Source organism: Prionailurus viverrinus, chromosome E2, assembly GCF_022837055.1.
Source record: "Prionailurus viverrinus isolate Anna chromosome E2, UM_Priviv_1.0, whole genome shotgun sequence".
NCBI classification, from domain to species: domain Eukaryota; kingdom Metazoa; phylum Chordata; class Mammalia; order Carnivora; family Felidae; genus Prionailurus; species Prionailurus viverrinus.
In genome coordinates, this window is record NC_062575.1 from 35272455 (window position 1) to 35296059 (window position 23605).

The following is a 23605-nucleotide window of genomic DNA, read 5'->3' on the forward strand; positions in this document are numbered from 1 at the left end:
GTGCATGCACACACACACACACACACACACACACACACACACACATCCCTACCTTTCTTTTTTTTAAAAGTCACTTGGAATTGGATTTTCACCTCTTGCAATAGAAATATCTAACCATTCGTTAGAGCCTCCCGTGGATCCGAAATTCCCAGCCCTGGAAGCAAGAAGACAGGTCAAGTGCTCCCCCCTCCCCCACCCAAGGCCCCTTCCACAGCGGGATCCCAGACCCAGCTGCCTTTTTAAACAAATTATCCTCCTTTGACCTTGCCTGGTGGAGAGAGGAGACCTGTCTTCTCTTTAAGCTGAGGGAGAGACATTGCAGAATGAGGGAGTACAAACCACCTTCTCTTCTGCTCTGAGGGGTAGGGGGCACACTCCTTGGGTTTTTATATGGTATTACCTTTTATTTTTTTCAGATTTACCTTCCTAATTAGGTTTTGCTCAGGCAAATATATTAGGATTAGTTCGTAATCCTTGAGCTCACAGAAAGTGAGGGTGGGATGGCTCTGAAGAGGGCTAGGAGCCAGGAGGAGGTGTTTGCTGTGGAAAATGCACAGAGTGGGGAAGCACATGGGTAACAAGGTGTGTCCACACATGAAATGGGGTTTAGATGTATTATTTATTCATTTCCTTAATCCACAGTTATGAACTATCAGTTATGTGCTAGGTGTTGGCAAACAGGACCAGGTACCTGTTTTTACAGGACCCCCATGGAGGGAAAGGACCAGCAAGAAGGACAAATAAATCTGGTGGGAACAGGTTCCCCGGGCTTCTGTGCCACTTGAGTGCTGTAGAAATGTTCTCAGCTCCAGCAGGTGGACAGGGCTCTTCAAAGAAGGGTTCCTACTTACCCTTTGCCTATGTTTGGCCTCTTCTGGTTCCAGCACAGGGCCAATCGTGCTTCCCAAAGGCCTCCCTCTAAGCCACGTGGCTGGGCCAGAAGTGGGCCCAGGCTGTGTCAGAGCCAACTCCCCTCCTGACCATCCAGACAAGGAAGACTCTTCCCCAGTCCAGATTTCCCCTTTCCTTAGGGTGAGCCCACTTGGGGCCTTCAGGGTCCCTTCCACCCAGGACTTGTTGTCAAGACTCTACCAATTCACAAAGTGCTGTGCTTTAGTAAGCAAGGGGACAAGTGTGAATTTTCCTCCCATGAGGTTCCGGGGCTTCAGGACAAATGTGTCCACAGCATGGGAGGTAGGGGGGTGAGGGTGAGGGCTGTGGAGAGGCAGACTTGGTCAGGTCCCCAGAAGTGTGGCCATATTCTTCCCCTAGCCATGGGTGTCCGCTTGCTGATTATTTGCCCACTCAAGGAAGCCTCTTAAAAAGCCCTTTTGTGAACAGGGAAGGCTGTAAGATGGCTAGTGGCTCCACCTTGACAGAGAAGCATCTCAGCAGCTTGCAAAGAGCTTCTTCTTAAAGTTCTGCCTGATCAGGCCCTGGGGCTACAGGCCAAGTCTCTGAGTGAGCAGGCCTCTTGAGGACACAGCTGATAGGCTGCCTCCCTGGGCCTCCCTTGAGCCTTCACTTCTCCCATCAGGTATGGTTCAGCGTCTGCTCCAGAGGGCTGAATACCACCCTCTCTGCCTGGGGACCAGAGAACTTTCTGAGCTGTTGAACCTGGGGTTGCTGTGATTCATGAGGAGGCACGAACATAGGGTGGTGAAGGGCACTGGGACCTGTGTAGGGGACAAGGGAGCCTTTGGATGGTGGATGCCTCCCACGAGGAGAGCATGGGGCCACCTGCCTTCCATTTTGCCTGTCATTATCACTTACCAATGGCTGTTACAGAGCCCAGAGCTTTCCAGAAGGCCATCCACCCTGAAATGAAAACCTAGCCTCCTTAGAGTGGGTCAGAGGAAGGGTACTTATGGCCCATCTCTCTCTCATTGAGGGTAGTTTACATCTGTTAGTAAATTTAAATGATGAGTTAAATGGGGTTTAGATGGCACCACTAGGTCTGTCCTCTGCCTAACGACTGTGCAGATCCATTAGCCGTTCCTGGGCTGTGCACAGGCGTGCTCCAGGGTGACTCTTCCTTCTGGTGGGGATTTTTCCCCACACCCACCCAGGGCCGGGACACTGAGGGAGGTTCAACCTTCGCGTCAGAAGACATGGGGAGTGACTGCCATAGAGCCTGGGAGGAAGGGCTTTTGCAGTCCCTTCCTCCCCCTGCCTCCCCCTGCCTTCCCCTGCCTCCCTGGCCTTCTTCCTCTCTCTCTAGCTCAGCTGGCAGGTGGGGCGCACTTCATGCTCTGCAGCCCTTTGCTCCACAGTAAAGCTGAGCTGAGAACATCCTGGGAAGCCGCTGAATCCAACCTCGCACATTAGAGCTGGGGAAGTGGAGGCTCCCTGGTTTGGGAGAAGGTCAGGGTTCTGTCCTGCTTCCTGGCTGGGTGGGCACAGAGCACCTGGATGGAGTGTGGTTCTCAACCCCGGCTGCACATGAGCCTCTCCTGGGCAGCCTTGAACAAAGATGAGCCTGGGCTCTGTCCAGTGATCCCAACGTCACTGATCTGGGTGGGGCCCATGCACGGGCATCTTTTACAGGCCTCCAGGTGACACTGATATGCACCAAGGTTGAGAACCACCAAGTGGTTACACAGGGTGGTTAAAGGGAGGAGCTTCAACCTGAATTAATGCTGCTGATGAATGGCATGGCATGACTTCCCCTCCCACCTCACTGGCCAGTATAAGGTCACATGCCCACCTTTAAGTCACTGGTGAGGGTCATGGGACAATCGCGATCAGCTGACACCTATGGTGACCCATCATCTGAGGTGGAGGATGGGCTGAGCTGCCCCCCAGCACCAGGGTGAATACCCCCGAAAATTCCATACACCCCCACACCTCCGCATACTAGTATGAGCTTCCTGAGGCTGCTGTCACAAATTACTACCAACTTTATGACTTACAACAACAGAAATGTGTTCTTGCACAGTTCTGGAGGCCAGAAGTCCGGAATCAAGGTGTCAGCAGGACCATACTTCCACCAAAGGCTCTGGGGGACAATCTGGTTTGGCTTCCTCCAGCTTCTAGTGGCTCCAAGTGTTCCTTGGCTTGTGGCCACATCCCTCCACTCTGCCCATGTGGTCACATGGCCTCCACCTCTCCTCTGTGTCTCTGGTAAGGACACTAGTCATGCATTTAATTCAGGATGATCTCATCTCAAGCTCCTTAACATAGTTATGTGTATAAATGGCCCTTTTCTAAATAAGGTGGATTAACAGATTCCAGGGGTTGGGATGTGGACATACCTTTTTGAGGGCCACATTCAACCCACTTTAATATTTTTTACTCCTGTCAGCAGAGATGAGGGTGGTGGGGGAACTCATCTTGGTAAACAGGCAAGACACTGAGCATCTAACAAAGCAGGGTCCCTATGAAGCTTTGACGGGTGAGGAGGCTGCATGACCGGCTGTGCAGGACCTGCCTGGAGGAGGAGGAAAAGTGGGGTCTGCTTTTGGGTTTACTTCTAACCTCTATCTGCTTCATTTCCCCACTGTCCCATTTGGTCTTGATTGCCTGAATTTTTCTGCGATCACAGAATTCTCTCATTGTGCCTTGCCGACATCCGAAACAGCAAGTGGCCTGCCTGGCATTGAAAAGGAAAAAGTTTCTGGAGGACGCACCTGGAGCCAGAAGCCTTGAAGTGCTGTGGGTCTGGGGCTTGTGAAGGAAAGCTGGGATGGGGGAGGGCTGGGGGAAGGCAGCGGACTGGCCCCGAGGACCAGAGACAGTCTCCCCGATGTCGGGGAGCATGAGAGTTGCCCACCCTGGGCACTTGGGGTCCTCTCCGGCCCCAACTGAGAAGCCTCCATTGTTGCCTTTCCCAAGCCCCCAGGCCTGAAAGCTAGAGGACCAGGGAGAATAAAAGAGTCTGGGCAAAAGGCTCCAAGGCAGTTCAAAGAAGAGAGAGACTGGGGATGAAGGTTTCAAGCCACATCCAAGGGGAGGGCTTTTCATCTGCCAGCCTTTGAATCGGGAATCAAGGCGGGCAAAGTTACTACCAGGTTAAAGTTTAAATGGCACAGAAAGGGGAGACGGGAAGATGAAACAACGGCCGTCTGGCCAGGGGAACAAAGCCGGAGCCCAGCCCGGGCACCTGGCCGCAGAGGCACCCGGCTGCAGCGGTCCCAGCAAGGAGAGGCTGTGACGCTCCCATTGTTCGGCTGAAGAAGGAAAGTAATTGAAAGGAAAGGTGAGGCAAGGAGAGGCAGCCGGCGCGTGTGACTGCCTGGATCGTTAGAAAATAATTTAAAGGGAACAGGCTTATCAAGCAGTTTCTCTTATGGAAATGCCATCATTGAAGAGAAAGGAAGAGGAGGGTGGGGGAAGCCTTTTCATTCTTTGAAAAGAGTGAGATTTTTTTTTTTCCACTCACCAAGTGCAGACTTGAATGTCATGTGAAATCTCTTCTATTTGCAAACTTGCTTCACTCCCTAACTTCCCCAGGGTTGGGAGTCCTCTCTAGCACCTTGGAGGCTGGGGGAGCTGGGGCTTTTGGAGGGACCACATGGCTGCATCTGCACAGGTGTTTCATTCTGAGACAGGTTCCCTGCTTCCTAGGGAAGCATGGTCTCTGTTCAACCTCCTGGCTGGTTCTTCCTGTCCTCCTTGCTACCAACTGTGATTTTTGCGGTCCTAGAGATAAGTACAGGTAAGTTAGCATCCTATGCTAACAGGTGCATCTTACACCCACACCTTTCCAGATGAAACTTCCCCGTTCCCACTATCTGACTGGACACAGAGGAATATCCCTGATAACATCTCCTGGAACTGAAAAATGTTCATAATTGTCAACATTAATCAAGCACTTATTATGTGCCAGATAAAGTCTAGTAAGCGAGACCTAGATCCCTGCGTTTAGGATCCTGAAGTCTAGATGGGAAGGTGAGAAAATAAGCAAAAACAATTCAGACTGAGAAGAACTATGGCAGAGGAAGCCTGGTGGCTGTGGGGGCTGTTTAACCTGGTCTATGGACCATTAAGGAAACCTACCTGAGGAGGGGACGCTGGAGTTGAGTTGGGAAGAGTCATTAGCTGCTAAGGAGGAGGATTTTACTTCCAGCCAAGATGGAGATGCATGGACCAGACCTACCTTCCTGCCCAAAACAATAAAAAAATAGGAAACAATTGTTTGGGAGACATTGGACATCAAGACATGAATGGCAGTGTTCCCGAAGAAATGGAAATCTGATGGAATGAGCCTTATGACTGCTCCAGCTCACTGCTTTAAGTTAGTTTCCAGGCCACAGCATGGGGAGGAGAATGTAGGGGGAGACTGGCAGACCCCCTGTGTTGAGGTGACAGAGCTGAGAAGCTGGAGACCTAGGTGGCTAGAGTTTGCAGGGGAGGGGATCTGACAGGAGAAAGTTCAACACCGAGAAAACTCTGGAGATATGCAAAGGGATACCCTTCTCAAGTATTCAAAGAATATCAGCCAGCCCACATGTGTGGGGAAAATAAGTGACACCCAGGAATGAACCACCTGAAGGGTCAGAGTGAAGAGTAACTGCATCCAGAATAAATCACAAGAATATTTACAGGAGTAGAAAAATAACCAGGGGCCCCTGGGTGGCTTAATTGGTTAAGTGTCCAACTTTTGGTTTTGGCTCAGGTCATGATCTCACACTTTGTGAGTTTGAGCCCTGCATCGGGCTCCGTGCTGATGGTGCAGAGCCTGCTTGGGATTCTCTCTCTCTCTCTCTCTCTCTCTCTCTCTCAAAAAAAAAAAAAAAAAAAGAGAGAGAGAGAGAGAGAGACAGAAAAATATCGGCTCCCAGAGAGGTAAAATACATTATGTCTGGCATTCATTTACAAATTACCAGGTGTGTAAAGAAGCAGGAAAGTATGACCCAGGATGAAGGAAAATGGCTCAGTCAGAACTGACCTAGAACTGATGCAGATGTTAGAATTAGCAGACAAGGACATTAAACCAGTTCTTACGATCCGGTTCCATATGTTCAAAAAGTTAGAGACACTGAAAACGTGAAGAAGACCCAGATCAAACTAGTAGAAATGAAGGCTCCAGCAATGGAGACTGACAAGCATGGTGGATGGGGTTAACAGGACATTACACATTGTGGGACGAAAGACCAGTGGACTTGAAGACAAAGCAGCAGGAACTATCCAAAATGAAACAAAGAGGGAAAAAATAAAACAAAGAAAGCAAGACAGTAAATAGCATAAGCAAATTGTGGGACAATCTTCAGTGGTCTAATGCAGCTGTAATGAGAGTGCCTTAAGAAGAGGGTGTGTGCTGTGAACATATTTGAAATAATAATGGATCAAATTTTCCCAAACTTTATGAGAGGTATAAACCCATGGATCCAAGAAGCTCAATGGACTCTAAGCACAGGAAACATAAAGAAAACTACCTCCAAAACCACCATAACCCAATTGCTCGAAACAAGTCATAAAGAGAAGAGTTTTAAAGAAGGAGAAGAAAAAAAAAGACATTATGTACAGAGAAACAAAGGATTACAGCAGATTTCTCACAAGAATCAATGCAAATGAGAAGACAGTGGAGCAGCATCTTTCAAAACAATGGGCACAAGTCAGATATATTGTGGGTTCAGGTACAGATCACTACAATAAAGGGAATATCACAATAAAGTGAGTCAAAGGAAGGTTGTGGTTTCCCAGGGTGTATGGAAGTTTGTTTGTACTGTTCTGTAGTCTGTTAAGTGTGCAATAGCATTATTAAGTGTGCAATAGCGTTATGTTTAGTCTATTAAGTGTGCAATAGCGTTATGCACATACCTCAGTTTAAAAATACTTTATTGCTAAAAATTGTTAACTACCATCTGAAATTTAAGCAAGCCATAATCATTGATCATGGATCGCCATAACAAATATAATAACAATGAAAAGGTGTGAGATATGGTGACATGTGACACAGACACACAAAGTGAGCAAATGCAGTTGGAAAAATGGTGCTCAATGCAGGGCTGTCACAGACCTTCAATTTGTAAAACAAACCAAAACAACACAACATCTGCATAGTGCAGTAAAGTGAAATGCAATACAACAAGGTATGCCAATATTGAAAGAAAACTGAAAGCACTGTCAACTCAGAATTCTATACCTAGTGAAAATATTCTTCAAAAATGAAGGCAAGAGAGAATGAATCCTGAAAATACAGAGAAGTAGGAAGCACAAGGAATCTGTCTCCCCACCTAGATGATAATTACACTGGCAGAATCTTTCTGATACAACTATTTTGGAACTCTGAAGTCTACTGAAGACTTACCACTTCCGAGGGAAGGCTCAGATGGTAAATTGTAGTTAACTTTGGCCAATTTTAGCTTGTAGCATGGTAGCAGCTATCCATCTCTCACTCTCAGCCCTGTGGCAGGCAGTCATACCCATGTTTTTCAATGCAGCTTGAACTCAGCTTATGGGAGCCAGGGTGGGCAGACAGGACCCTATCCTCCAAATATTGGAATCTGTGCTCTGATTGCTAATTGCAGCTTTTATTCACAGAGGTACAAACAAGAAGTGGGCAACATTTTTTGTTGCACCTCTCCTCATTGTGAAAAGCACCTCCTCCATTAGCTGAAGTTACTTCCAGGAGATTTAAAAGCTTACACACTTTCCCCACCTTTTCATTTTTCTCTTTTCCCCCTTTTGGAAGCCAGCCATTAGAGTCTAGGACGTCCATAAGCAACAACTGGATATACAGGGAAAGTTACAAAATGACAACACTTGCCTAGGGAAAGACATAAGCTTGGAAGAAAACCTGGAAAGACATCAAATTTTCACTTCAGGCTAATGCTTAGTACAAAGACAGTCTACAATAATAAAGAAGCAAAACCAGAAACAATGGCAACAAACAGCAAACCATAAGGAAGAGAGAGAATCTAGTTTTTAGTATTACCACATTATTAGATTTGAATGCCAAGTTTTCAACAAAAACATCACAAAGCATACAAAAAAAAATTACCACAGGACCACTGTATGGTCCATTCAAAGGGAAAATTAAATAAATAAACAGAAACTGTCCTTAAAAGGGAATAAAGGCAGATTTACTAAATAAAGAATTTAAAGCAACTGTCATAAAGGTGTTCAAAGAACTAAAAGAAGATGTGGAGAAAGTCGAGGAAATGATGTATGAAGAAAGTGGAAATATCAAAGATAGAAAACCTAAAAAGAGGGGTGCCTGGGTGGCTCAGTCAGTTAAGTGTCTGACTCTTGGTTTTGGCTCAGGTCATGAGTTTGAGACCCTCACAGTTCATGAGTTTGAGCCCCACATCAGGCTCTGTGCTGGCAGTGTGAAGCCTTTTTGGGATTCTCTTTCTCTCCCTCTCTCTCTGCCCCTCCCTGCTCATGCTCTCTCTCTTTTTTTCAAAAATAGGTAAATAAACACAAAAAAATGAGGACAACGCTCATCTAGTTAATTAACACATCCATCACCTCACATATTTAAAACAAAACAAAACAAACCTAAAAAGAAAACCAAAAAGAAATTCTGGAGCTGAAAAGTACAATAATTGAAATGAGAAATTCACTGGATGGATTCAAAGGCATATTTGAGCAGGCAGGAGAAAGAATTAGCAAACTTGAAGATGGGACAGTGGAAATTATTGAATGTGAGGAACTGAAAGAGGAAAGAATCAAGAAAATGAACAGAGCTTATGGGACCTGTGGAGCACCATCAAGTGGAAGCATAATTATTGTGGGTGGGAATCCCAAAAAGAGAGAGAGAGAAGGGGGCAGAGAGAAAAGGTGAAGAAATAATGGCTGAAAACTTCCCAAATTTAATGAAATACATGAATATAAATGACCAAGAAGCTCAACAAACTCCAAGTAAGATAAATTCAAAGAGACCCACACAGAGACATATTGTATTCAAACTTACAAAAACCCAAAAGCAAATAGAAAATCTTGAAAGCAGCAAGAAAGTAGTGAATCATCAGGTACAAGGGATCTTCAAGAAGAATATTAGCATATGTCTTATGAGAAGCTTTGGAGGCCAGTAGGCAATGGGCCAGTATATTCAAAGTGCTAAAAGAAAAACTGTCAATAAATAACCTGATATCTGGCAAGAGTGTTCTTCCAACGTGAGGGAGAAATTCTCAGATGAACAAAAACTGAGTGAGTTCGTGACCATGGGACCTGCCCTCTAAGAAATGCTCAGGTGAAATGAAAAGACCCGAGATAGTAACTTGAAGCCATATGAAGAAATAAAGATCTCAATGAAGGTTAATACATGGGAAATTATAAAAGCTAGTATTACTGTATCAATGGTTTTTAACTCAGCTGTTTGTTTGGTACATGATTTAAAAGATCAGTACATTAAAAACAACTAAGAGTCTAAAAGTGTTATTTTAACTTTAGTTTGTAACTTCACATTTTGTATTCTACATAACTTGAGACACTAGTGTAGTTAAAAGAATAATTAATTTATGTTATTTAAAGATATAATTTTGTGAAATCAACAACTGAAAGGGGATGGGGACAGAGTTGAAAATGGCAGTTTTTGTATGATTGAAGTTAAGCTGGTATAAGTTAAAATTAGAGTGTTAGAACTTGAGGATATTAAAAATAATCCCTATGATAACCACAAAGAAAAGAACTATAGAATATAAACACCGGGAAATGGGAAAGGAACTTAAACATTTCACTACAAAAAAACCCCAAAAAACAAAAAAGAAGACACAACTAAACACAAAAGAAGATAGTAGGGCAGGAAATGAGAGACAAACTTTAAGTAATATAGGAAACAAATAGCAAACCAAGAGCAGTTCGTTCTTATCAGTAATTGCTTTAAATGTAAATAGATTAAACTCTCTAATCCAAAGACAGAAATTGGAAGAATGAATAAAAACATGATGTATGCTCTACAAGAGACACACTTTAGATCCAAAGATGGAAATAGATTGAAGTAAAAGGATGGAAATAGATATTCCTTGCAAATAGTAAGCAAAAGAGAGCAGTCGTGGCTATACTAATATCAGAAAAAATAGACTTCAAAACAAAAAAGATCCAGGGAGGAAGAAGGATATTATACATTAATAAAATGTTCAATACATCAGGAAGATAAGCAATTATAAACACATGTTCAACTAATAACAGACCATCAAAATATCAAAGTAAAAACTGACAGAATTGAAGGGAAAAATAGTTTTACAATAATAGATGGAGATATCAATACTCCACTCTCAATAGTGGACAGAACAACCAGACTAAAGATAAGTAAGGAAATTTAGAGCTTAACAAACACAGTAAACCAATGAGGTATAACAGACATGTTTACCCAATAACTTTCCCCAATAACTATAGTATACACAATCTTCTCAAGTGTACATGGGAAATTTTCTAAGATAGACCATATGTTAGGCCACAAATTGAATCCAGTAGATTTTAAAAAGATGGATGTTATACGAATCATCTTCTCTGACCACAACAAGATGAAATTATAAATCAACAACAGAAGTAAAACTGGAAAATTCACAAACTTGTGGAAATTAAACAACATACTCTTAAACAACCAATGGGCCAAGGAAGTAACTACAGGGGAGAGTCACCTGGGTGTCTCAGTCGGTTGAGTGTCTGACTTTGGCTCAGGTCATGATCTTGTGGTTCATAAATTCAAGCCCTACACCGGGCTTTCTGCTGTCAGTGCAGAGACTGCTTCAGATCTTCTGTCCCCCTCTTTCTCTTTCTGCTCTTCTCCTGCTTGTGCTCTCTCTCTCTCAACAATAAATAAACATAAAAACAAAGAAATCACAGGTGAAATTAGAAAACAAAGGTGAATGAAAATAAAAACTCAAAAATCAAAACTTATGGAACACAGGAAAAACAGCATTAAGGGGGGAATTTGTAGCTATAAATGTTTACATTAAAAACCAAGAAAGATCTCAAATCAACAACCTAGCTTTACACCTTAAGCAACTAGAAAAAACAAACAAATTGAATCCAAATCTAGGAAAGAAGGAAACAATAAAGATTACAGTAGAGATAAATAGAGAAGAAAACAGAAAAACAATATAGAAAATAAATTAAACCAAAAGTTAGTTCTTGGAAAAGATCAACAAATTGATAAAAGTTTAGTCTGATAGACTGAAAAAAAAGAGAGAAGACTCAAATTACTAAAATCAGAAATGAAAATGGGGACATCACTATTGACTTTACAGAAATAAAAAGGATTATAAGAGAACTATGAATAATTGTATTCCAACAAACTGGATAATCTAGATGGAATGGACAAACTCTTTTTTTTCTTTTCAATTCTCATTTATTTTTGGCTCTTGGTGGAATGGACAAACTCTTAGAAACACAAACCTACCAAGACTAAAACATGAAGAAAGAAATTTTGAATACACTTATAACAAGTAAGGAGATTGAATCAGTAATCAAAAATCTCTTGACAAATAAGAGGCTTGAACCTGATGGTTTCACTGGTGAAGTCCACCAAATACTTAAAAAAAAACCAATGTTCTCAAACTGTTCCAAAAAATTAAAGAAGTGAGGAACACTTCTGTAACTTATCCTGTGAGACCAATACTTCTCTGATACCAGAACAAGACACACACTACAAGAAAAGAAAACTATAGGCCAATATCTCTCATGAACACTGATGCAAAAATCTTCAACAAAATACTTGCAAATCAATACTAACAACAAATAAGAAGGATTATACCCTATGACCAAATGGAATTTATTTTCGGAATTGCAAGGATGATCCAACATAAGACAATTAAGCAATGTGATAGACCACATTAACGGAAGGAAAGGGAAAAGCTGCGTGATCATCTCAACTGATGCTGAAAAAAATCTTTAACAAAATTCAACACTGCTTCTGGATAAAAGCATTCAACATACTTTACTAGGAATAGAAGGGGACTATCTCAACATAGTACAAAGCCTTATATAAAAAATCCGTAGTGGACATCTTAATTCATGGTGAAAGACTGAAAGCTTTTCCTCTAAGATCAGGAACAAGCCAAATACGCCCACTTTTGCCACTTCTATTTTACATAGTCCTAGAAGTTACCAGAGCAATTAGACAAGAAAAAAAATTAAAAGACACTCAAACTGGAAAGGGAAAAGTAAAATGATCTCTGTTCACAGATGATACAATCTTATATGTAGAAAACTCTAAAGATTCCGCAAAAAATGTTAAAACTAATAAGTGAATTTAGCAAAGTAGCAGTATACAAAGTCAACACACAAAAATCACTTGCTTTTCTATGCACGAGCTATTTATAATCTAAAAAGGAAATGAAAAAAATCATTCTATTTATAGTAGCATCAAAAAGAATAAAATACTTAGGAGGTACAAAACACTGCTAGGAACATAGCTGAAAACTACAAAACATTGCTGAAAGAAATTAAAGAATAAATAAATTGAAAAACATCTTGTATTCATGGTTGGAAGACTTAATATTCTTAAAATGTCAGTGCTAACCAAAATGATCCACAGATTCAGTGCAATCTCCATCAAATGGCATTTTTAACAAAAAGAAAGCCCATCATAAAATTTATATAGAATCTTAAGGGGCCTTGAGTAGCCAAACAATCTTGAAAAAGAAGAACAAAACTGGAAGACTCACAGTTCCTTATTTCAAAACTTACTACAAAGCTATGGTAATGAAAACAGTGTGATGTTGGCATAAAAATGCATATAGTCAGTGGAATAGAATAAAAAGCTCAGAAATAAACCTTCATGTGTACACTCAAATAAATTTTGACAAGGGAGCCAAGTCTATTCAATAGGGAAAAACAGTCTTTTCAACAGATGGTGCTCTAAAAACTGGATATTCACACATAAAAAATGAAGTTGGACATCTACCTAGCACCATATTAAAAAAAGTAACTCAAGGGGCGCCTGGGTGGCGCAGTCGGTTAAGCGTCCGACTTCAGCCAGGTCACGATCTCGCGGTCCGGGAGTTCGAGCCCCGCGTCGGGCTCTGGGCCGATGGCTCAGAACCTGGAGCCTGTTTCCGATTCTGTGTCTCCCTCTCTCTCTGCCCCTCCCCCGTTCATGCTCTGTCTCTCTCCGTCCCAAAAATAAATAATAAATAAACGTTGAAAAAAAAAATTAAAAAAAAAAAAGTAACTCAAAATGGATGAAGGACCTACATGTAACACCTAAAGCAATAAAACTCTTAGAAGAAAACTGAACAAAAGCTTCACAACCTTGTATTTGGCAAGATTTCTTCGATATCACACCAAAGGCACAAGTAACAAAATAAAAAATAGATATTTTTAGACTTTATGAAAATTGAAAAAATTTTGTGCATTGAAAGATACAGTCAACAGGGGATTAAGGAGTACACTTGTCATGGTGAGCACTGGATGATATACGGAAGTGTTGAATCACTATATTGTACACCTGAAACTAATAGAACACTGTATGTTACATAACTGGAATTAAAATAAGAACTTAAAATAAAAAAACTCAATATGAATAAAATGATGCTTTTCTTTGGAAATTGATTACACACACACACACACACACACACACACACAAAGACAACATCAACAGTGTAAAAAGGCAACCCACAGAATGGGAGAAAATATTTTCAAAACATATGTCTGATAGGGATTAATATTCAGAACAGAGAACTCAGCCTCCCAAATCAAAGAACCCAATTAAAAAATGGGCAAAGGGCTCAAATAGTTATTTCTCCAAAGAAGGTATTTAAATAGCCAGTAAGCGCATAAAAAGATGTTTCAACATCACTAATCATCAGAGGGATGCAAGTCGAAAGTACAATGAGATACACCTCACACCCATTGGGATGGCTACTGTAAAAAAAAGAAAGTGAACACCTAGTGTTGGTGAGGATGTGGAGAAATTGTAATCCTTGGGCATATTGGTAGGAATGCAAAGTGTTTCAGCTACTGTGGAAAACAGTATGGTTATTCCTCAAAAAACTAAGAATATAATTACATATGATCCAGCAATTCTATTTCTGGGTATATATTCAAAAGAATTGAAAGCAAGATCTCAAAGAGACATCTGCACACGCATGTTCAGTGCAGAGTTATTCACAATATGTGAAACAGGGAGGCAATCCAAGGGTCTATCAATGGATGAGCGGATAAGCAAAATATGGTATATACATAAAGTGGAATAGTATTCAGCTTTAAAAAGGAAGGAAATTCTGATATAAACAACAACATGGATGAACCTTGAGGGCACTATTCTAAGTAGAATAAGCCAGTCACAAAAAGACAAAGACTCTATGATTCCACTTATATGAGGTACTTAGAGTAATGAAAATCACAGAGACAGAAAGTAGAATGGGGTTGTCAGGTCCTCAGGGAGAAGGGGATGGGAGGTTATTGTTTAATGGTGTAGACTTTCAGTTTCCCAAGGTGGAAGAATTCTGGAGATGGATGGTGGAAACAGTTGCGCAACCCATGAATGTATTCAATATCACTGAACTGTACACTCAACACTCAAAATGGTTAAGATGGTAAATTTCATGTTATGGGTATTTTACCACAATAAAAAAAAATGGAGGCAAAAATAGATTTTTTTTTAGACTTACACAAGCCTAAGGACTCCATTTTCAATACAAAGACACAAGTTGGTTAAACACCAAAATGAGCACAACTATAAAGAAGGTTCTTTTATAATAAGAAAGGGTTCAATACATCAAGAGGACATAACAATCATAAATTTTTATATACCTATTAACTGAGATTCAAATTATATGAAGCAAAAACTAATAGAACTACAAGGAGAAATAGAAAAATCTACAATTATAGCCAGAGGTTCTGATACCTTTCTGTTAGCACTTAATGAAAGGCATACACATTAGTGAGAGTGTAGAAGGCTTGAGCAGCACTGCTAACCAACTTGACCTCATTGAGATTTACAGAAGACTCCACCCAACAAGGGCAGAATACACATGCTTTTCAAGGGTAAGTGCACATGGAATACTGACCATGCTAATCTATCTTTTGAGCCATAGGTTGAGTCTGGATAAACTTAAAAGGATTTAAGTCATACTACATGTTTTCAGCTCACAATGGAATTAAATTAGGAATGAGTAACAGGAAGATCTCTGGAAAGACCACAAATATTTGGAAACAAAATGACTTACTTAGAAGTAACCCTCAGAAGAAATCAAAAAGGGAAAAAATCACTAAGGTGTTTTTTTTGAATGAAAATGATGAAATGCTACATCACCGCTTGTGGGATGCTCCAAAGCTGTACTTACAGGGACGTTGATAGCACTAGATGCCTCCATCAGAAAGGAAGAGTGTTCCCAAACCAATGATCTCCTCGTTTGCCTTAAAAAACTAGAAACAGAAGAGCAAATTAAGCTGAAAGTGAGCAGAATAAAGCAAATATAAACATCAGAGTGGAAATCAATGAACTAGAAATAGAGGAAATGAATGAAGCCAAAAGCTAGTTCTTTTAAGAGATCAGTAAGAATAGTAAACCTCTAATCAGACTGATAAAAATAAAGAGGGGAGACAGTAATTGCCAATATCAGTAATGAGAGTGTTAATGTCACTACAGACTTTGGAGATGTTAAAAAGACAATAAGAGTCTTATGAACAACTCTGTCATTACATTCAATATTTCAGATGAAATGAACAAAATCCTTGAAAGTCACAAGCTACAAAATCTCATCCAAGAAGAAGTAGGTAACCTGAATTTCTCCATATCTTTTAAAATAATTGAATTTGTAATTAAAAACATTCCCACAAAGAAAACTGCAGGCCCTGGTGCTTCACTAGTGAATTCTATCAAACATTAAAAAAAGAAATAACACCAATTCTACACAACTCTTCTAGAAAATTGAAGAGGAGGGAATATCATTACCACCTCATCCTATGAGGTTAGCATTACCCTGATATCAAAACCAGAGAGAAGCACCGCAATAAAAGGAGGCTACCGACCAATTCCTTCATGAATTATATGTATTTTACCACATTAAAAAATGAAGGCAAAATAGACTTTTTCAGACATGCAAAAGCTATTGACTAATATCTTTCAAGTTTAGATGTAAAAATTTTAAGCAAAATTTTAGGAAATTGAGTCCAATAACATTTACAAAGGATAATACATCATGATTAAGATGGTTTAGCATTTGAAAATTAATCAATGCGATTGACCATATTCAAGAACTAGGCACAAAACTCTATATGATCACTTTAACAGACACAGAAAAAGCACTTAATAAAATTCAATATCATTTCCTGATTAAAAAAAATAATCCTCAACAAATTAGGCATAGACGGGGACTTCTTTAACTTGAAAAACCTACAGCTAATATCACATTTAATGATGAAAGACTAAATGCATTCCTCCTAAGATAAAGAAGAAGACAAGGATGTCCACTCTCGCTGCTTCTATTTAATTCTGTACTGGAGGTTCCAGCCAGTGAAATAGGGAAGAGAGTGGGGAAAGGAAAGAGAGAGAAGGAGGGAGGGAGGAAAAGAGAAAGAGAGAGAGAGAGAGAAAAGAGAGAAGGAAGAGAGAAGAAACAGGAGAATGGAAGAAAAGGAGGAGGAGGAGAGAGAGGAGGAGAGGAAGAAGAAGGAGGAGGAGGAGGAGAGGGAGAAGAAGATTGGAAGGAACGGAAGAGGAGGAGGGAGAGGGGAAGGAAGAGGGAGAAGGGAGGAGGGAGGAGGAGGGAAGGAAGGAAGAAAGAAAGAGAAAGAAAGAAAGAAAAAAGAAAGGGCATCTATATTGGGAAAGAAGCAAAAATATCTTTATTTGCAGATGACATGGTTGTCTATGTAGAAAGTCTGATGGAATCTATAAAACAGCCACAATAGACTTAATAAGACTGTTTGGCAGGGTTGCAGGATATATATATATATATATATATATATATATATATATATATGTGTGTGTGTGTGTGTATAAATAACAATATACACACATATCAATATACAGAATTTAATTGTACAGATCAATATACAGAAATTAATTGTATTTTTATATACTGGCAAGGAACAATAAGAAACTAAAAGTAAAAAATACCACTTATACTAATATCAAGAAAACGTGAAATACTTAGGGGTAAATCTGACAAAGACACACAAAAGCTGAAAACTACAAGATGTTGCTGAGAGAAATTAAAGAAGACCTAAATAAATAGAGAGCTATGCCTTGTTCACGGGTCAGAAGACTCAGTATTTTTAAGATGTTAGCTCTTCCCAAATTTATCTACAGATCCAAAGCAATCCCAATCAAAATCCCTGCGGGATTTTTTTGTTGAAATTGACAGACTCATTCTAAAATTCACTCAGAAGTGCAAAGGGGGAAATAGAACAGCCAAAACAACTTCGCAAAAGGCAGATTTAGGGATTAAGATGACCTGATTTCAAGACTTAAAAAAAAGCCACAGTCATGAAGAGAGTGTGGTACTGGCGTAAAGATCAAGGATGAATGAAACAGAGTAGAGAACCCCAAAACGGGGCTCTCTCCGTATATGTGGACAGCCGACTTTTGACAAAAGGCAAAGGTGGAGGAAAGATAAGTTGTTTTAGGGGCACCTGGGTGGCGCAGTCGGTTAAGCGTCCGACTTCAGCCAGGTCACGATCTCGCGGTCCGGGAGTTCGAGCCCCTCGTCAGGCTCTGGGCTGATGGCTCAGAGCCTGGAGCCTGTTTCCGATTCTGTGTCTCCCTCTCTCTCTGCCCCTCCCCCGTTCATGCTCTGTCTCTCTCTGTCCCAAAAATAAATAAACGTTGAAAAAAAAAATTAAAAAAAAAATTTAAAAAAAAAAAGATAAGTTGTTTTAACAAATAGGGTTGCTAATCAGATATCCATAAGCAAAAACAAAAAACACAAAACACCAAAACTCTGATTTATCCCCCTCATCATATACAAAATGTACCCTAGAATGGATCACATGCTTGAATGCAAAATATGAAGCCATACAAATTCCTGAAGAAAACATGAAAGAAAACACAGGGGGGGAAGTTGTGAAGTTGGTTTGGGCAAAGATTTCTAGAAACGATATCAAAACCCTATAAGCAAAAAAATCCATAAATTGGACTTCATCAACATTAAAAACCTCTGTTCTCTGAGAGACACCATTAGAGCAATAAAAAATGCCATTCTAGAAATGACATCAAAACCCTAGAAGTAAAAAACAAAAAACAAAAAACAAAAACAACCCATAGATTGGACTTCATCAGCATTAAAGTCTTCTGTTCTTTGAGAGAGACACCATTAGAACAATAAAAAGACAAACTACAGGGTATGATAGAGCACTCTCAATCACATATCTGATAAAGTCTTTGTTCTAGAATATAGAAGTTTCAAATTTTAATAATAAAAACACAAATCAACCAATAGAAAATGCAGGTAATTTGAAGAGACATTTCACCAAAAGAGATACACAGATGGCAAATAAGCGCATGAAAAAATGCTCAGCATCATTAGTCATTAGGGAAATGGGACTTAATGCCACAGCGAGCTAGCACTAACCACCCATTAGAATAGTCGAAACGAACAAGACTGACCATACCAAGTGTCGGTAAGGATGTTGTAAAACCAGAACTCTTGTTACACTGCTGATTTGAAAAATAGTTTAGCGGTTTCTTAAAAATTTAAACATGCACCTGTTGTACAAACCAGCCATTCTACTCCTAGGGAAATGAAAGCATATGTCCATCCAAAAAACCTGTACTCGCATGTTCGTAGCAGCTTTATGTAGAATAGCAACCGACCTACCACAATGCAAATGTCCATGGAGGGGAGAGTGGATACACATATCCATAGGACAGGATAATTACTTAGCAGTAGAAAGGAATGAGCTACTGATACACATGGCAACATGGATGAGTCTCAAAATAATTATGCTGAGTGAAAGAAGCCAGACATAAAAAGAGAAGGTGAATGATAAGACCCATGTGAGTCAATGTATACAAAACTCTAGAAACTGTAAACTGATCTGTGGAGCCAGAAAGCAGATCAGTGGTTGCCTGGGTACAGGGGCAAGGGGTGAGTAGGAGGAAGTACAGAGTCAGGAGGAAACTTCTGGGAGCAATGGATGGGCTCACGACCTTGACTGTGGTGATGGTTTCAGAGGTGTGTATGTGGGTCAAAACTTAGCACAATATGCTCTTCAAATGTATGTGATTTACTGTGTCTAAATTACACCTCAATAAAACAGTTGCGTGTGTGTGTTTTTAAAGAAGGTAGTGAGGCAGAAGGGACAGAAACATGCTCCAGGCAGAGGTAACAGTCTGTGCAGAGGCCCAGAGATGAGGACAGGAGGGGTTCTAAGAAGCGAGAAGGTTCTGCATGGCTGGAGAACATGGCAGGAAGTTGAGAGTGGGGAGACATGAAGCTGATTATTGGTCCCTTGTGATCTGCTTATAATTTGTTTTGTGTCTCCTTCAGGGTCTCTGGGAAGTTTTGGACAGTGCCCAGGCCTGCCCCACTGTGATCCTGTTTTTTCTGCTTCTTCCAGGCTCCCATGACATTCAGCCATTCCATGGAGATGTTCAAGTGAGCCCGTTCCTGAAGGTCGGGGTTTGGAATGGTTAGGCAGGGCTTGAGGGAAGGAGGCTGTCAGCTGGAAGGGGAAGGGGGAAGGTACCCAGCATCACGAATTTGGAGGCTGGAGGGGGTTAGTTGTGGGGGGGGGGTGTTAGGGAAATGGACCCCTGACCACGTTCCAGAGTTGCTTCAGAGACTCCTTCCCAGCCCCGTGGGGATCTGTCTTCATCAATTCGCAAAAGCCAATATGCAGAGAATTTGCAGAACCAGGTCTGATTTGCTGAATGAATTGTCGGACACACATCTTAGTGGATCTAGCAGAGTTCTCTGCTGCTATGTCAAGTGCAAAGGCTGAGTGGGGACGCAGGGGCACTCAGCAAGCAGAGTTTGAGACAGCCATGCATTTGCATGAGAAGGGCTGAAGCAGGGCAAAGAGTAGAATAGGAGAATTAAAACTTCCAGAACATCCCTCAGTAGCTAAGTTAGCTGATCACTCACTGGGCTGATCTTCCCCAACCTGATTTTTGCAAATCAGCATGTGATCCCCTGGACAGGGTTGGGAGTGGGGTGTCATCTGGAGCCCACTGTGGGCCTAGGCTGTGCCCGGGCCTAGGGGGTACCCAATGAAGGCAGAGAGAGGGGGCAAAAGGACAAGGCAGGATCTTGCATGGGGCTGAGAAGACAAGAAAAGTCAATATCCAATATGGTCAGCAAACAAGATGGTCTAAGAATGAACCACAGTGGAGCAACATAAAAGATGATACGGGGGGTTAGCAGAGGGAAACTGGGCCAGAGGGGGAAGGTCTCTGTGAATGTCTTTTTAGGGAAAGAGGATTGAAATGGGCCTACCAGATGAATTTAGATTTGGATAAGGACAGGAAAGAAGGATATTCCAGGCAGAAGGAAAGGCCCCGAGCTGTAGGTAAGGGATGAGACGGACAACGGCCAGGATGTTCTGTATCATGTCAGTGTTTGGTAGAACTCACTTCCAAACGGTCCTGAATAATATTAAAACCACCGCTTGATAAATGGTATGCGGCCAGTTTGGAAAGGCCAACAGTGGTTGAGATTATGCGTGTTAGGGTTTGCAAGCTTGTTAATGTGTTTTCTAGTGATTTTTCCACCACGCGTGTATCTTACTTGTGCATTTCAAAAATGTTATGAATCTGCAAACTAACAAACCTACCCCGTTTCCCTTTACCCTAAGAAAAGACCAGGCCTTCCTGGGACAGTAGGTGGAGGACAGACCAGCTCTCCCTGAGAGTTGCAAGCCCACAGGATGTCCAGCCTCCATCTGTCCAGGGCTTCCCGGGGGCCTTGCATGCTCCTACCGGGCCATAGGCTTGACTGGACACAGGCCAGAGGCGGGAGAACCTGCTCGGGCTGGCATCGCAAGGTGCCAGGCGCACCTGAGCAGCCGGGCAGGTGTGACAGATGCCCTGGACCGCATGGAGCTGGCTATGCCTTGTGCACACACCACCGTCCCATCCCACCTCCCCTCCCCGAACCTCCCTCTGCTTCCCGGCTAGCTCAGGTGTGGTGCATCTGTGGCCCGTTGGCAGCTTTCTTGCCCGCAGTGCTAGGGAGCTGTCAGGTTAAAAGCTGGCTTGCTCGATTTGATCCCACATGTGAGCTGTTTTATTTCCCTCTCTCTCCCTTACATGGCTTCGGTGTGCTTTTATAAATATTTCACTAGCCTTGCTAAAGTCTATTTCATCTCTCTCTTAAATTTATTAAATATAAATGCAGCAACAACTCCAGCATAAGTCTCTCTTTGCTGTCAAAATCTCAGGCTCCCGTGGAAGTAAATATAATTGGCTTTGTTTACTGTGGGTAATTTGGAGCCCTATCTTCTGTACCAGCACTGCCCGTACCCCCCAAATCTCCCTGCTTTCGTTAAGCGGGGGTCTGCCACATCCTCACGTAGGGCACAGGGACCCGGGCCCACTTTGAAGACTGCTTGACAAAGAACCAGCTGACCTTTGAGACTTGCCGAACCGGAGGCCGGTCTGTTGGTCTCCCAAAGGCACCACCACGGGTAAAGGGGCACCTATACTCGTCACCCCACACCTGAGCAGGCCCGGAGGCCTGTCTGAGCAGTGCCCTGCCCCTTGCATCTTTTGGAGAGCATGCCCATCTGCCACAGCTGGTGACCTGGCCAGAAGAGACACAGCCGGCTGTGAGATGATTGAGGGCGTTGACATTCCTCCCACCCCCAGACCTCCAGTCAACAGAACCAGGGGCAGGACAGGGATTCTGGTCCCCAAAAGCAGGTCGCAAGCACCACCCCCCAAGCCCCCCTGCCACTTCCTTTGTTCTTTGTTAATTGCAAAATAAACACAACCCTGCCCACCGACTGTGGAAGGAGATTTCTGCCAACCAGGGTAACCAGCAGGCAGTGGCAGAGGCTGCCTTCAGTTCTGGCGGTATTTGCCCTCCGTTGGTCACGTGTGATTTCCTGGAGGACCTCGGGACCTTGGAGAAGCATAGCGTCAGAGGTGGGAAGCACCCAGGTTAGGGCAAAGTCAGGTGCCTCTGGGGACTGAGGGCAAGGGGACTGAGTGAAACAGGAGGTCAGGATGGAGACTCAGGCACACTTTACTTGCATCTGGGATCAGTGAGAAGAATTTTCTCTTTTACAAAGAACTGGGCCTCTTTCACAAGGAAATGGGCCTTTCCCTTTTTTTTTTCTTAATAAAAACAGCCCTGTCAGTCTATCCTGTTTTTCTCTATTTTTGTAGTGACACTGAGGCAGAAAGTATTGCATTTCTTTTGCCTATAAGTCAGAGGGTGAGGCTTGGGCTGGAACCCTGCTCCTAACTCCTAGCCTAGAACCTTCCACCAAATTTGCAGAGGTGAAAGCGGGTGATTACACAGGCCCTGATGAGTTGAGGTTGGGGCACGATCGGAGATGCTCCCAGGAACTCAGATCTGTGCTAACACCCTCCATAGCTTCAGAACACTGGCTTCATTGTGTGCCCTGTGGTCTCTGGGGCTATCTTGCAGATTCAAGAAGGGCTCCGTATGGACTCAGAGATTTTCTGCCTTCATGTCCCATTTAGATACAGCAAAGTAAGAGAGTTTTTCCCCCAGGAGGTGATAGGAGCATGTTTTGAGGTTCACTTTATGCCCTCCTCCATATTATATCAATATATTAAAGTGTACTCAGCTTACATTGAATGAGATGATTCTGTGGAATTATTTTGCTTTAAAAATGTTAGAAGGGTTTTAGAATCTATCTTTGAAATGATTAGATTATTGGTGATTTTGATTTTATAATTCTCTTTTCATGTTTTGGTCCAATGTCCTGGGCTTTTGTTTTTTGTTTTGGATCTCAAAATTGTTTAATGGCCCCTGAAAAATCTGTAGATTCCTCTGCTTACCACAGGGTAAACCAAGCTGAGCCCATGGGTCTGGGATGAAAGGACCAGAGTGAGGCGTTTCAGGGTGGGTACGAGGAAGCCAGCTGCCCCCGAACAACTGATCATCCCGCTTCGTCCTGCCTTCTTTGGGATGCCCCTGGGAAGCACGCCCCTGGCAGAGCCCTGCCAGCCTCCCCTCCCTGGCCGTGTGGGAGGCTGCCAGTCCCCCGAAGGTAAATGACACGGGCAGTGGCGAGCTCTCTGTGTCAATTGCATGATGGCTTTCATTCGTGGGGCTGGTGGCTTCCTGCCTCACCGCTGGGAGTAAGGCTATTTCAGGATCTTGCTGCTTCCCGTCTGTTCCAGGGAGGGAAGGATGGAGGGCAGGCAGCGGAGGAAGGCGGAGCCAGTGTGTCAGCTTTCACCAGGTGTTTCCGAGGCAAACTTTTCTTCTCCCGTTTCTGCTGCCCACTGCTGGTGGAATGCGTTTGTCGCATTAGCATAACTTTCTTTGATATGCTTTTTCTTCACTTTTTTGGAGTAAAAAAATTTTAAAAAGCCTCGTCACATTCAACTCAAGGTTAGGAAAGTTGCCATATAAGGCAACATCGCCTGTAAATTTTACCGCCTTGAAAATCCTGTCAATTATTAGAATCTAGTAGGTCCTGAGAATTTCATGTTGTTTCTCGGGCACTTTAGCTGTGGCTTCCCATTCCCTGGGGTGGTGGTGGCGGGGAGGGGGGGGGGGACACAGCAAGCGTGACAGTGTGAATAAAGGCCCCTCTGTCTGTCTGCCTGCTTTTCTGTCCTTCTTTC